The following is a 14840-nucleotide window of genomic DNA, read 5'->3' as shown; positions in this document are numbered from 1 at the left end:
AGCTCTGGCACGAATCATACAGGGAGCGGACTGCCACAATCAGACAGTCCGATACCCCATACTCTCTGAGCACTCCCCACAGGACTTCCCGAGGGACACGGTCGAATGCCTTCTCCAAGTCCACAAAACACATGTAGACTGGTTGGGCAAACTCCCATGCACCCTCAAGGACCCTGCCGAGAGTATAGAGCTGGTCCACAGTTCCACGACCAGGACGAAAACCACACTGTTCCTCCTGAATCCGAGGTTCGACTATCCGGTGTAGCCTCCTCTCCAGTACACCTGAATAGACCTTACCGGGAAGGCTGAGGAGTGTAATCCCACGATAGTTAGAACACACCCTCCGGTTCCCCTTCTTAAAGAGAGGAACCACCACCCCGGTCTGCCAATCCAGTGGTACCGCCCCCGATGTCCACGCGATGCTGCAGAGTCTTGTCAACCAAGACAGCCCCACAGCATCCAGAGCCTTAAAGAACTCCGGGCGGATCTCATCTACCCCCGGGGCCTTGCCACCGAGGAGCTTTTTAACTACCTCAGCAACCTCAGCCCCAGAAATAGGAGAGCCCACCACAGACTCCCCAGGCACTGCTTCCTCATAGGAAGACGTGTTGGTGGAATTGAGGAGGTCTTCGAAGTATTCCCTCCACCGATCCACAACATCTGCAGTCGAGGTCAGCAGAAAACCATCCTCGCCATACACGGTGTTGATAGTGCACTGCTTCCCCTTCCTGAGGCGGCGGATGGTGGTCCAGAATTGCTTCGAAGCCGTCCGGAAGTCGTTTTCCATGGCCTCACCGAACTCCTTGCCATGTCCGATTTTTTGCCTCTGCGAGCGCTGAAGCCGCACACCGCTTGGCCTGTCGGTACCTGTCCGCTGCCTCAGGAGTCCTATGAGCCAAAAGAACCCGATAGGACTCCTTCTTCAGCTTGACGGCATCCCTCACCGCCGGTGTCCACCAACGGGTTCTAGGATTACCGCCACGACAAGCACCAACTACCTTGCGGCCACAGCTCCAATCAGCCGCCTCGACAATAGAGGCGCGGAACATGGTCCATTCGGACTCAATGTCCAGCACCTCCCTCGTGACATGTTCAAAGTTCTTCCGGAGGTGGGAATTGAAACTCTCTCTGACAGGAGACTCTGCCAGACGTTCCCAGCAAACCCTCACAATGCGTTTGGGCCTGCCAGGTCTGTTCGGCATCCTCCCCAACCATCGCAGTCAACTCACCACCAGGTGGTGATCGGTAGAAAGCTCCGCCCCTCTCTTCACCCGAGTGTCCAAAACATGAGGCCGCAAATCCGATGACACAACTACAAAGTCGATCATGGAACTGCGGCCTAGGGTGTCCTGGTGCCAAGTGCACATATGGACACCCTTATGTTTGAACATGGTGTTCGTTATGGACAATCTGTGACGGGCACAAAAGTCCAATAACAAAACACCGCTCGGGTTCAGATCCGGGCAGCCATTCTTCCCAATCACGCCTCCTTGGCTTATTTTGGTGACGCCGAGGGGGTCCTTCGGGTGTTCCCAGGGAATGAGAGGCCTTTTGGGGCCATAGGTCAACAAAAGAGTGGGGAATTAGAGCCCTCCGGTGGACTCCCGCCGCAAATGCACCCTGCATTAAAGACATTATTTCCAGTTCTTTTGGGGCCCTATTTTCAGACAGTTTGGCTTATTTTGGTGACGCCGAGGAGTCCTTCTGGTGTTCCCGGGGAATGTGATGCCTTTTGTGGGCCAGAAAGAGTGGGGAACCCTTGGAGCCCCTATTTTCAGACAGTTTGGCTTATTTCGGTGACGCCGAGGTGGTCCTTCGGGTGTTCCCGGGGAATGAGAGGCCTTTTGGGGCCATAGGTCAACAAAAGAGTGGGGAATTGGAGCCCTCCGGTGGACTCCCGCCGCAAATGCACCCTGAATTAAAGACATTATTTCCAGTTCTTTTGGGGCCCTATTTTCAGACAGTTTGGCTTATTCTGGTGACGCCGAGGAGTCCTTCTGGTCTTCCCGGGGAATGTGATTCCTTTTGTGGGCCATAAAGAGCGGGGGATTGAAGCCCTCGTGTGGACTTGCGGTGCAAATGCACCCAGAATTAAAAGAAAAGTTTGGATTTTTTTTCAAAGTGTCATCATTTTAGGGTACCAGCACTCTGTGGAGAAAATGCGGCGTCGTGCTTGGGAACAAGCATTTAATCCCCGCATGGGGAACCTAAAAAAACGGGCCAAGTGATGTCATTAGGGACAAAAGAGTGGGGAATTGGAGCCCTCCGGTGGACTCCCGCCGCAAATGCACCCCGAATTAGAGGCATTATTTCCAGGCCTTTTGGGGCCCTGTTTTCAGACAGTTTGCCGTATTTCGGTGACGCCGAGGTGTCCATCAGGTCTTCCCGGGGAATGTGAGGCCTTTTGGGGCCCTATTTTCAGACAGAAAAAAAAGAAAAGTAACCCTTACACTACAAAGGACAGCGGGGAAATGCCCCCAGCAAAGTCACAGGGGAAGTGGGGTAGAAAAGTGGAGAGTGTCTGGGGAAAAGTCCACAAAATGATCAAAAATCACACACAGGTACGAGTGCCACAAGTCCCGCCGCGTCCCACCCGAGTCCGAGGTGCCCCCCACATGCCCAAAACGCACCCAGCAAAGTCGCACTGTGAGTGGGGAAGAAAAGTTGGAAAAGTGGGCAAAAGTCCGGAAAATTATCAAAAACCACACCCAGGTTAGAGCCCCACATGTCCCGCAGTCGCACCCGAGTCCTGGGATGCCCAACATGTCCAAAAAAATAAAAAAAAAGGCAAAAAAAATCCCCGGGCCGTATTTTGGACACCGGCGTACCGCGTTCGGCCCGCGACTGGCTAGTTTTTTTCCTTGGAGTAAATAGAGAGTAGATCCAGCAGAAAATATGCACTATAAACAAAGAGAGGGAGTTTGGAGGGGCAAAAACGCCCTCTTGGAACTTTTGCAGCAGCACACATCAACCTAGCGGGGAGAAGGCATGCATAGCAAAAGTCCACAAAATGATCAAAAATCACACCCAGGTTCGAGTCCCACAAGTCCCGCCGCGTCTCCCCCGAGTCCGGGGGTGCCCAGAGGTGCCCAACATGGCCAAAACGCACCCGGCAAAGGCACAGGGGAAGTGGGGTAGAAGTGGGGCATGTCTGGGGAAAAGTCCCGAAATTGATCAAAAAACACACCCAGGTTCGAGTCCCACAAGTCCCGCCGCGTCCCACCAGAGTCCGGGGGTGCCTGACAGGTCCACAACGCACCCAGCAAAGTCGCACTGTGAGTGGGGAAGAAAAGTTGGAAATGTGGGCAAAAGTCCCGAAAAAGAGCCAAAATCACACCCAGGTTAAAGTCCCACAAGTCCCGCCGCGTTCCACCAGAGTCCGGGGGTGCCTGACATGTCCACAGCGCACCCAGCAAAGTCGCACTGTGAGTGGGGGAGAAAAGTTGGAAAAGTGGGCAAAAGTCCTGAATTTGATCCAAAATTATACCCAGGTTAGAGTCCCACAAGTCCCGCCGCGTTCCACCAGTGTCCCGGGGTGCCTGACATGTCCACAGCACACCCAGCAAAGTCGCACTGTGAGTGGGGGAGAAAAGTTGGAAAAGTGGGCAAAAGCCCCGAAATTGATCCAAAATAATACCCAGGTTAGAGTCCCACAAGTCCCGCCGCGTTCCACCAGTGTCCCGGGGTGCCTGACATGTCCACAGCGCACCCAGCAAAGTTGCACTGTGAGTGGGGGAGAAAAGTTGGAAAAGTGGGCAAAAGTCCCGAATTTGATCCAAAATTATACCCAGGTTAGAGTCCCACAAGTCCCGCCGCGTTCCACCAGAGTCCGGGGGTGCCTGACATGTCCACAGCGCACCCAGCAAAGTCGCACTGTGAGTGGGGGAGAAAAGTTGGAAAAGTGAGCAAAAGTCCCGAATTTGATCCAAAATTATACCCAGGTTAGAGTCCCACAAGTCCCGCCGCGTTCCACCAGAGTCCGGGGGTGCCTGACATGTCCACAGCGCACCCAGCAAAGTCGCACTGTGAGTGGGGGAGAAAAGTTGGAAAAGTGGACAAAAGTCCCGAATTTGATCCAAAATTATACCCAGGTTAGAGTCCCACAAGTCCCGCCGCGTTCCAACAGAGTTTGGGGGTGCCTGACATGTCCACAGCGCATCCAGCAAAGTCGCACTGTGAGTGGGGGAGAAAAGTTTGAAAAGTGGGCAAAAGTCCCGAATTTGATCCAAAATTACACCCAGGTTGGAGTCCCACAAGTCCCGCCGCGTCCCGGCAGAGTCCCGGGGTGCCTGACATGTCCAAAGCACACCCAGCAAAGTCGCACTGTGAGTGGGGAAGAAAAGTTGGAAACGTGGGCAAAAGTCCCGAAAAAGAGCCAAAATCATACCCAGGTCAGAGTCCCACAAGTCCCGCCGCGTTCCACCAGAGTCCGGGGGTGCCCGACATGTCCAGAACCCACCCAGCAAAGTCGCACAGTGAGTGGGGGAAAAGTTGGAAAAGTGAAGAAAATCACCGAAAAAGTTCAAAAATCACACCCAGGTTTGAGCTCCACAAGTCCCGCCGCGTCCCGGCAGCGTCCCGGGGTGCCTGACATGTCCACAGCACACCCAGCAAAGTCGCACAGTGAGTGGGGGGAAAAAGTTGGAAAAGTGAAGAAAATCACCGAAAAAGTTCAAAGATCACACCCAGGTTTGAGCTCCACAAGTCCCGCCGCGTCCCAGCAGTGTCCCGTGGGGCCTGACATGTCCACAGCACACCCAGCAAAGTCGCACAGTGAGTGGGGGGAAAAGTTGGAAAAGTGAAGAAAATCACCGAAAAAGTTCAAAAATCACACCCAGGTTTGAGCTCCACAAGTCCCGCCGCGTCCCGGCAGTGTCCCGGGGTGCCTATAATGTCCACGACGCACCCAGCAAAGTCGCACTGTGAGTGGGGAAAAAGTTGGAAAAGTGAAGAAAATCCCCGAAAAAGTTCAAAAATCACACCCAGGTTTGAGCTCCACAAGTCCCGCCGCGTCCCGGCGGTGTCCGGGGGTGCCTATAATATCCACAACTCACCCAGCAAAGTCGCACTGTGAGTGGGGGAAAAAGTTGGAAAAGTGAAGAAAATCCCCGAAAAAGTTCAAAAATCACACCCAGGTTCGAGTCCCACAAGTCCCACCGCGTCCCGGCAGTGTCCGGGGGTGCCTATAATGTACAGAACCCACCCAGCAAAGTCGCACTGTGAGTGGGGGAAAAAGTTGGAAAAGTGAAGAAAATCACCGAAAAAGTTCAAAAATCACACCCAGGTTTGAGCTCCACAAGTCCCGCCGCGTCCCGGCAGTGTCCCGGGGTGCCTGACATGTCCACAGCACACCCAGCAAAGTCGCACTGTGAGTGGGGAAGAAAAGTTGGAAAAGTGAAGAAAATCCCCAAAAAAGTTCAAAAATCACACCCAGGTTTGAGCTCCACAAGTCCCGCCGCGTCCCGGCAGTGTCCGGGGGTGCCTGACATGTCCACAACACACCCAGCAAAGTCGCACAGTGAGTGGGGGGAAAAGTTGGAAAAGTGAAGAAAATCACCGTAAAAGTTCAAAAATCACACCCAGGTTTGAGCTCCACAAGTCCCGCCGCGTCCCGGCAGTGTCCCGGGGTGCCTGACATGTCCACAACGCACCCAGCAAAGGCGCACTGTGAGTGGGGAAGAAAAGTTGGAAAAGTGAAGAAAAGTCCGGAAAATGATCCAAAATCATACCCAGGTTAGAGTACCACAAGTCCCGCCGCGTTCCACCGTTGTCCCAGGGTGCCTGACATGTCCACAACGCACCCAGCAAAGGCGCACTGTGAGTGGGGAAGAAAAAACATTTCTTGGATTTTTTCTAAGTGCCTTAACGGCAAATAGGTTAATAAAGCCTAAAACAATGCATCCTTGTGAGTTTTACTCGAAACATTTGCTATTTTAAGGCTTGCAAACACAAAAAGTAGTTTTTTATTCATTATGACAGTAATGTTCTTAAAATCCTGAGATAATGCGAAATAAGCAATAAAAATGTTTTTCAACATAATTCCTACACCAAACAAGCAACATGTCTAATAATGCGTGAAGATATGTATCTTTGTTAGTTTTGCTAGAAAAATTGTCTTTTGTAAGTTTTGCAAAGAGGCAAGTTCGTTTTTTTAATTCAATATGACAGTATAACTGTCATACCAAATATGAAAGTTATATAAACATAACTCCAAAACTAAACATGCATTATGTCTAAAAATGCCTAAAATATTGTATCTATGTGAGTTTTACAAGAATCAGTTAACTTGGTAAGGTGTACAATTACATAAATTAGGGGTTTACTCATAATGACAGATAACTGCTACATTCAATTTGACAGTTATTTAAACATAACTTCTAACCACACATGCAAAATAGGCTAATAAAGCCTAAAACAATGCATCCATGTGAGTTTTACTCGAAAAATATGCTATTTTAAGGCTTGCAAACACATAAGTAGTTTTTTACTCATTATGACAGTAATGTTCTTAAAATCCTGAGATAATGCGAAATAAGCAATAAAAATATTTTTCAACATAATTCCTACACCAAACATGCAACATGTCTAATAATGCGTGAAGATATGTATCTTTGTTAGTTTTACTAGAAAAATTGTCTTTTGTAAGTTTTGCAAAGAGGCAAGTTCGTTTTTTTAATTCAATATGACAGTATAACTGTCATACCAAATATGAAAGTTATATAAACATAACTCCAAAACTAAACATGCATTATGTCTAAAAATGCCTAAAATATTGTATCTATGTGAGTTTTACAAGAATCAGTTAATTTGGTAAGGTGTACAATCACATAAATTAGGGGTTTACTCATAATGACAGATAACTGCTACATTCAATTTGACAGTTATTCAAACATAACTTCCTAACCACACATGCAAAATAGGCTAATAAAGCCTAAAACAATGCATCCTTGTGAGTTTTACTCGAACATGCAAACACAAAAAGTAGTTTTTTACTCATTATGACAGTAATAAATGGCTAATTATGCCTGGAGAACTGTATCTTTGTGAGTTTTACTGGGAACATTTTTTTTTGTAAGGTTTATAAAGACACAAGTTTTTTTTTTTTTTACTCAATATGATGGTATAACTGTCATACTAAATATAAAAGTTGTATAAACATAACTCCAAAACCAAACATGCATTATGTCTAAAAATGCCTGCAATATTGTATCTATGTGAATTTTACCAGAATCAGGTATTTTTGGTAAGGTTTACAAATACGAAAATTAGGTTTTACTCACTATGACAGTATACTGTCACATTCAATCTGACAGTTATTTAAACATACTGTAACTCCTAAACCACAAATACAAAATGGCTAATAATGCCTGGAAAAATGTATCTTTGTGAGTTTTCCTGGGAAAAAAAAATGTTTTTAATAAGTTTTGTAAAGAAACAAGTTAGTTTTTTTTACTTAATATGACAGTCATGATGTCATACTAAATATGAAAGTTAAATAAACATAACTCCAAAACCAAACTTGCAATACGTCTAAAAATGCCTGTAATATTGAATCTATGTGAGTTTTACCAGAATCAGGTATTTTGGTAAGGTTTACAAATACAAAAATTTGGTTTTACTCATAATGACAGATAACTGCTACTTTCAATTTGACAGTTATTTAAACATAACTTCTAACCACACATGCAAATAGGTTAATAAAGCCTAAAACAATGCATCCTTGTGAGTTTTACTCGAAACATATGCTATTTTAAGGCTTGCAAACACAAAAAGTAGTTTTTTACTCATTATGACAGTAATGTTCTTAAAATCCTGAGATAATGCGAAATAAGCAATAAAAATGTTTTTCAACATAATTCCTACACCAAACATGCAACATGTCTAATAATGCGTGAAGATATGTATCTTTGTTGGTTTTACTAGAAAAATTGTCTTTTGTAAGTTTTGCAAAGAGGCAAGTTAGTTTTTTTAATTCAATATGACAGTATAACTGTCATACCAAATATGAAATATATATCAACATAACTCCAAAATTAAACATGCATTATGTCTAAAAATGCCTAAAATATTGTATCTATGTGAGTGTTACAAGAATCAGGTAATTTGGTAAGGTGTACAATTACATAAATTAGGGGTTTACTCATAATGACAGATAACTGCTACATTCAATTTGACAGTTATTTAAACAAAACTTCCTAACCACAGATGCAAAATAGGCTAATAAAGCCTACAACAATGCATCCATGTGAGTTTTACTCGAAACATTTTCTATTTTAAGGCTTGCAAACACAAAAAGTAGTTGTTTACTCATTATGACAGTAATGTTCTTAAAATCCTGAGATGAGAAATAAGCAATAAAAATGTTTTTCCAACATAATTCCTAAACCAAACATGCAACATGTCTAATAATGCGTGAAGATATGCATCTTTGTTAGTTTTACTAGGAAAATTTTCTTTTGTAAGTTTTGCAAAGAGGCAAGTTAGTTTTTTTAATTCAATATGACAATATAACTGTCATACCAAATATGAAAGTTATATAAACATAACTCCAAAATTGAACATGCATTATGTCTAAAAATGCCTAAAATATTGTATAAATGTGAGTTTTACAAGAATCAGTTAATTTGGTAAGGTGTACAATTACATAAATTAGGGGTTTACTCATAATGACAAATAACTGCTACATTCAATTTGACAGTTATTTAAACATAACTTCCTAACCACACATGCAAAATAGGCTAATAAAGCCTAAAACAATGCATCCTTGTGAGTTTTACTCGAACATGCAAACACAAAAAGTAGTTTTTTACTCATTATGACAGTAATAAATGGCTAATTATGCCTGGAGAACTGTATCTTTGTGAGTTTTACGGGGAACATTTTTTTTTGTAAGGTTTATAAAGACACAAGTTTTTTTTTTTTTTACTCAATATGATGGTGTAACTGTCATACTAAATATAAAAGTTGTATAAACATAACTCCAAAACCAAACATACATTATGTCTAAAAATGCCTGCAATATTGTATCTATGTGAGTTTTACCAGAATCAGGTATTTTGGTAAGGTTGAAAAATACAAAAATTAGGTTTTACTCACTATGACAGTATACTGTCACATTCAATCTGACAGTTATTTAAACATACTGTAACTCCTAAACCACAAATACAAAATGGCTAATAATGCCTGGAAAAATGTATCTTTGTGAGTTTTCCTGGAAAACATTTTTTTTTTAATATAAGTTTTGTAAAGAAACAAGTTAGTTTTTTTACTTAATATGACAGTCATGATGTCATACTAAATATGAAAGTTAAATAAACATAACTCCAAAACCAAACTTGCGATACGTCTAAAAATGCCTGTAATATTGAATCTATGTGAGTTTTACCAGAATCAGGTATTTTAGTAAGGTTTACAAATACAAAAATTGGGTTTTACTCATAATGACAGTATAACTGCCATATTCAAAATAACAGTTATTTAAACACAACTCCTAAACCAAACATGCTAAATGGCTAATAATGCCTGGAGAAATGTATCTTTGTGAGTTTTACTAGAAAAAAAATATTTTGTAAGGTTTGTAAAGAAAAAAGTTTTTTTTTTTTACTCAATATGATGGTATAACTGTCAAACTAAATATAAAAGTAATAATAAACATAATTCCAAAACCAAACTCCTAAACCAAACTTGCAATCCGTCTTAAACTGCCTGTAATATTGAATCTATATGAGTTTTACCAGAATCAGGTATTTTCGTAAGGTTTACAAATACAAAACTTGGGTTTTACTCATAATGACAGTATAACTGCATTATTTGATATGACAGTTATTAAAACATAACACCTAAACCAAACATGATAAATAGCTAATAATGCCTGGAAAAAATGTATATAAACACAACTCCAAAACCAAACATGCATTATGTCTAAAAATGCCTGTAATATTGTATCTATTTGAGTTTTACCAGAATTAGGAATTTTGGTAAGGTTTATAAATACAAAAATTAGGTTTTACTCATAATGACAGTAAAACTGCCACACTCAATATGACGCTTATGTTAACATAACTCCTAAACCACACATGCAAAATGGCTAATAATGCCTGGAGAAATGTATCTTTGTGAGTTTTACTGGAAATAATTTTTTTTTAAGGTTTATAAAGACACAAGTTAGTTTTTTTTACTCAATATGACAGTATAACTGTAATACTAAATGTAAAAACTATATAAACATAACTCCAAAACCAAACATGCATTATGTTTAAAAATGCCTGTAATTTTGTATCCATGCGAGTTTTACTAAAATCAATTGTTGTAGTAAGGTTTGCAATTACAAAATATTGGTTTTACTCACCATGATAGTATACTGTCACATTCAATTTGACAGTTATTTAAACATAACTACCAAACCACACATGCAAAATGGCTATAATGCCTGGAGAAATGTATCTGTGTGAGATTACTGGAAAAACATATTTTGTAAGGTTTGTAAAGAAACAATTTAGTTTTTTTTACTTAAAATGATGAGATGGCGACTTTTCCAGGGTGTACCCCGCCTTCCGCCCGATTGTAGCTGAGATAGGCTCCAGCGCCCCCCGCGACCCTGAAGGGAATAAGCCGTAGAAAATAGATGGATGGATGGACAGTATAACTGTCATACTAAATGTAAAAGTAGTATAAACATAACTCCAAAACCAAACATGCATTATGTCTAAAAATAACTGTAATATTGTGTCCATGTGAGTTTTACTAGAATCAGTTGTTTTTGTAAGTTTTGCAAATACAAAATATTGGTTTTACTCACTATGACAGTATACTGTCACATTCAATCTGACAGCTATTTAAACATAACTCCTAAACCACACATGCAAAATGACTAATAATGCCTGGAAAAATGTATCTCTGTGAATTTTACTGGAAACAAATATTTTGTAAGGTTTGTAAAATTACAAGTTTGTTATTTTCTACTCAATTTGACAGTATAACTGTCATACTAAATATGAAAGTTATATACACATAACTCTAAAACCAAACTTGCAATCCGTCTAAAAATGCCTGTAATATTGAATCTATGTGAGTTTTACCAAAATCAGGTATTTTGGTAAGGTTTACAAATACAAAAATTAGGTTTTACTCATAATGACAGTATAACTGCCACACTCAATATGACAGTTTTTTAAATATAACTCCTAAAAAACAAATGCAAAATGACTAACAATGCCTGGAAAAATGTATCTTTGTGAATTTTAATGAAAAAAAAATATTTTGTAAGGTTTGTAAAGACACAAATTAGTTTTTTTTACTTAATATGATGGTATAACTGTCATACTAAATATGAAAGTTATATAAACATAACTCCAAAACCAAACATGTTTTATGTCTAAAAATTCCTGTAATATTGTATCTATGTGAGTTTTACCAGAATCAGGTATTTTGGTAAGGTTTACAAATACAAAAATTAGGTTTTACTCATAATGACAATATAACTGCCACATTTAACATGACAGGTTTTTAAACATATTTCCTAAACCAAACATGATAAATGGCTAATAATGCCTGGAGAAATGTATCTTTGTGAGTTTTACAGGAAAAAAATAATTTGTAAGGTTTATAAAGACACAAGGTAGTTTTTTTACTCAATATGATGGTATTACTGTCATACTAAATATGAAAGTTATATAAACATAACTCCAAAAACAAACATGAAATTTGTCTAAAAATACCTGTAATATTGTATCTATGTGAGTTTTACTAGAATCAGGTATTTTGGTAAGGTTTACAAATACAAAAATTAGGTTTTACTCACTATGACAGTATACTGTCACATTCAATCTGACAGTTATGTAAACATAACTCCTAAACCACACATGCAAAATGGATAATAATGCCTGGAGAAATGTATCTTTGTGAGTTTTACTAGGAAAAATATTTTGTAAGATTTGTAAAGACACACGTTAGTTTTTTTTACTCAATATGACAGTATAACTGTCATACTACATGCAGAAAATATATAAACATGACTCCAAAACCAAACTTGCAATCCGTCTAAAAATGTCTGTAATATTGAATCTATGTGAGTTTTACCAAAATGAGGTATTTTGGTAAGGTTGACAAATACAAAAAATAGGTTTTACTGATAGTGACATTATAAGTGCCACACTCAATATGACAGTTATTTAAACATAACTCATAAACGACACATGAAAATGGCTATTAAACCTGGAGAAATGTATCTTTGTTTGTTTGTTTACTAGAGTAATGATCTTTTGTAAGGTTTGCAAAGACACAAGTTTTTTTACTCAATATGACGGTATAACTGTCAAACTAAATAAAAAAGTTATAGAAACATAACTCCAAAACCAAACTCAAAAACCAAACATGCAATCCGTTTAAAAATGCCTGTAATATTAAATATATGTGAGTTTTATCAGAATCAGGTATTTTGGTAAGGTTTAAAATACCAAAATTAGGTTTTACTCATAATGACAGTATAACTGCCACGCTCAATATGACAGTTATTTAAACATAACTCCTAAAACACACATGCAAAATGACTAATAATGCGTGGAAAAATGTATCTTTGTGATTTTTACTGGAAAAAAATATTTTGTAAGGTTTGTAAAGATACTGTTTTTTTTTAACTCAATATGAAAGTTTTATAAACATAACTCCAAAACCTAACTTGCAATTCGTAAAAAAATGGCTGTAATATTGATTATATGTGATTTTTCCAGAATCAGGTATTTTGGTAAGGATTACAAATACAAAAATTAGGTTTTACTCATAATGACGGATAACCGCCACATTTTTTTGAACGTAACTCCTAAACAAAAGATGCTAAATGGCTAATAATGCCTGGAGAAATGTATTTTTGTGAGTTTTACTGAAAAAAAAAATTGTAAGGTTTGTAAAGACACATGTTAGTTTTTTCTAACTCAAAAAGACAGTATAACTGTCATAATAAATGGAAAAGTTATATAAACATAACTCCAAAACCAAACATGCATTATGTCTAAAAATGCCTGAAATGATGTATCCATGTGACTTTTACTAGAATCAGTTGTTTTTAAAAGTTTTGCAAATACAAAATATTGGTTTTACTCACTATGACGGTATACTGTCACATTCGATCCGGCAGTTATTTAAACATAACTCCAAAACCACACATTCAAAATGACTAATAATGCTTGGAGAAATGTATCTCTGTGAATTTTTCTGGAAAAAATATTTTGTAAGGTTTGTTATAACACAAGTTAGGTTTTTTTTTACTCAATATGACAGCAGTATACTGTCATTGTGAGTAAAACCAATAATTTGTATTTGCAAACCTTACCAGATTACCTCACATAGATACAATATTTTAGGCATTTTTAGACATAATGCATGTTCATTTTTGGAGTTATGTTTATATAACTTTTACATTTAGTTTGACAGTTATACTGTTATATTGAATTAAAAAAACTAACTTGCTTCGTTGCAAAACTTACAAAAGATACATTTTCTAGTAAAACTAACAAAGATACATGTCTTCAGGCATTATTAGACATGTTGCATGTTTGGTGTAGGAATTATGTTGAAAAATATTTTTATTGCTTTTTTCGCATTATCTCAGGATTTTAAGAACATTACTGGCATATTGAGTAAAAACTACTATGACAGTATACTGTCACATTCAATCTGACTGTTATTTAAACATAACTCCTAAACCATGCAAGCAAAATGTCAAATAATGCCTGGAGAAATGTATCTTTGTGTATTAAGGTTTATAAAGACACAAGTTATTTTTTTGTATTTAATATGATGGTATAACTGTCATACTAAATATGAAAGTTATATAAACATAACTCCAAAACCAAAATGCATTTTGTCTAAAAATGCCTGTAATATTGTATCTATGTGAGTTTTACCAGAATCAGGTATTTTGGTAAGGTTAACATATACACAAATTTGGTTTTACTCATAATGACAGTAAAACTGCCACATTTAATATGACAGTTATGTAAACATAACTCCTATACCACACATGCAAAATGGTTAATAATGCCTGGAGAAATGTATCTTTGTGAGTTTTACTGGAAAAAACGAATTTGTAAGGTTTATAAAGATACAAGTTTTTTTTTTTTACTCAATATGATGATATAACTATCATACTAAATATGAAAGTTATATAAACATAACTCCAAAACCAATGAATCTATGTTTGTTTTACTAGAATCAGGTATTTTGGTAAGGTTTACAAAAACAAAAATTAGGTTTTACTCATAATGACAGTATAACTGCCACATTCAATAAGACAGTTGTGTAAACATAACTCCTAAACCACACATGCAAAATGGTTAATAATGCCTGGAGAAATGCATCTTTTTAAGTTTTACAGGAAAAAATATATATTTTGTAAGGTTTGTAAAGACTGCGATGAGGTGGCGACTTGTCCATGGTGTACCCCGCCTTCCGCCCGATTGTAGCTGAGATAGGCTCCAGCGCCCCCCGCGACCCCAAAGGGAATAAGCGGTAGAAAATGGATGGATGGATGGGTTTGTAAAGACACAAGTTATTTTTTTTCTTACTCAATATGACAGTATAACTGTCATACTAAATGTAAAAAAATTATAAACATAACTCCAAAACCGAACATGCATTATATCTAAAAATGCCTGTAATATTGTATTCATGTGAGTTTAACTAGAATCAGTTGTTTTTGTAAGGTTTGCAAATACAAAATATTGGTTTTACTCACACCTCCCTAGGGAGAAGTTCGGGTGGCATCCTGACCAGATGCCCGAACCACCTCATCTGGCTCCTCTCGAAATGGAGGAGCAATGGCTTTACTTTGAGCTCCTCCCGGA

The sequence above is a fragment of the Nerophis lumbriciformis genome, linkage group LG35, assembly GCF_033978685.3.
Source record: "Nerophis lumbriciformis linkage group LG35, RoL_Nlum_v2.1, whole genome shotgun sequence".
Taxonomy (NCBI): Eukaryota; Metazoa; Chordata; class Actinopteri; order Syngnathiformes; family Syngnathidae; genus Nerophis; species Nerophis lumbriciformis.
This window is presented reverse-complemented; position numbering follows the sequence as displayed.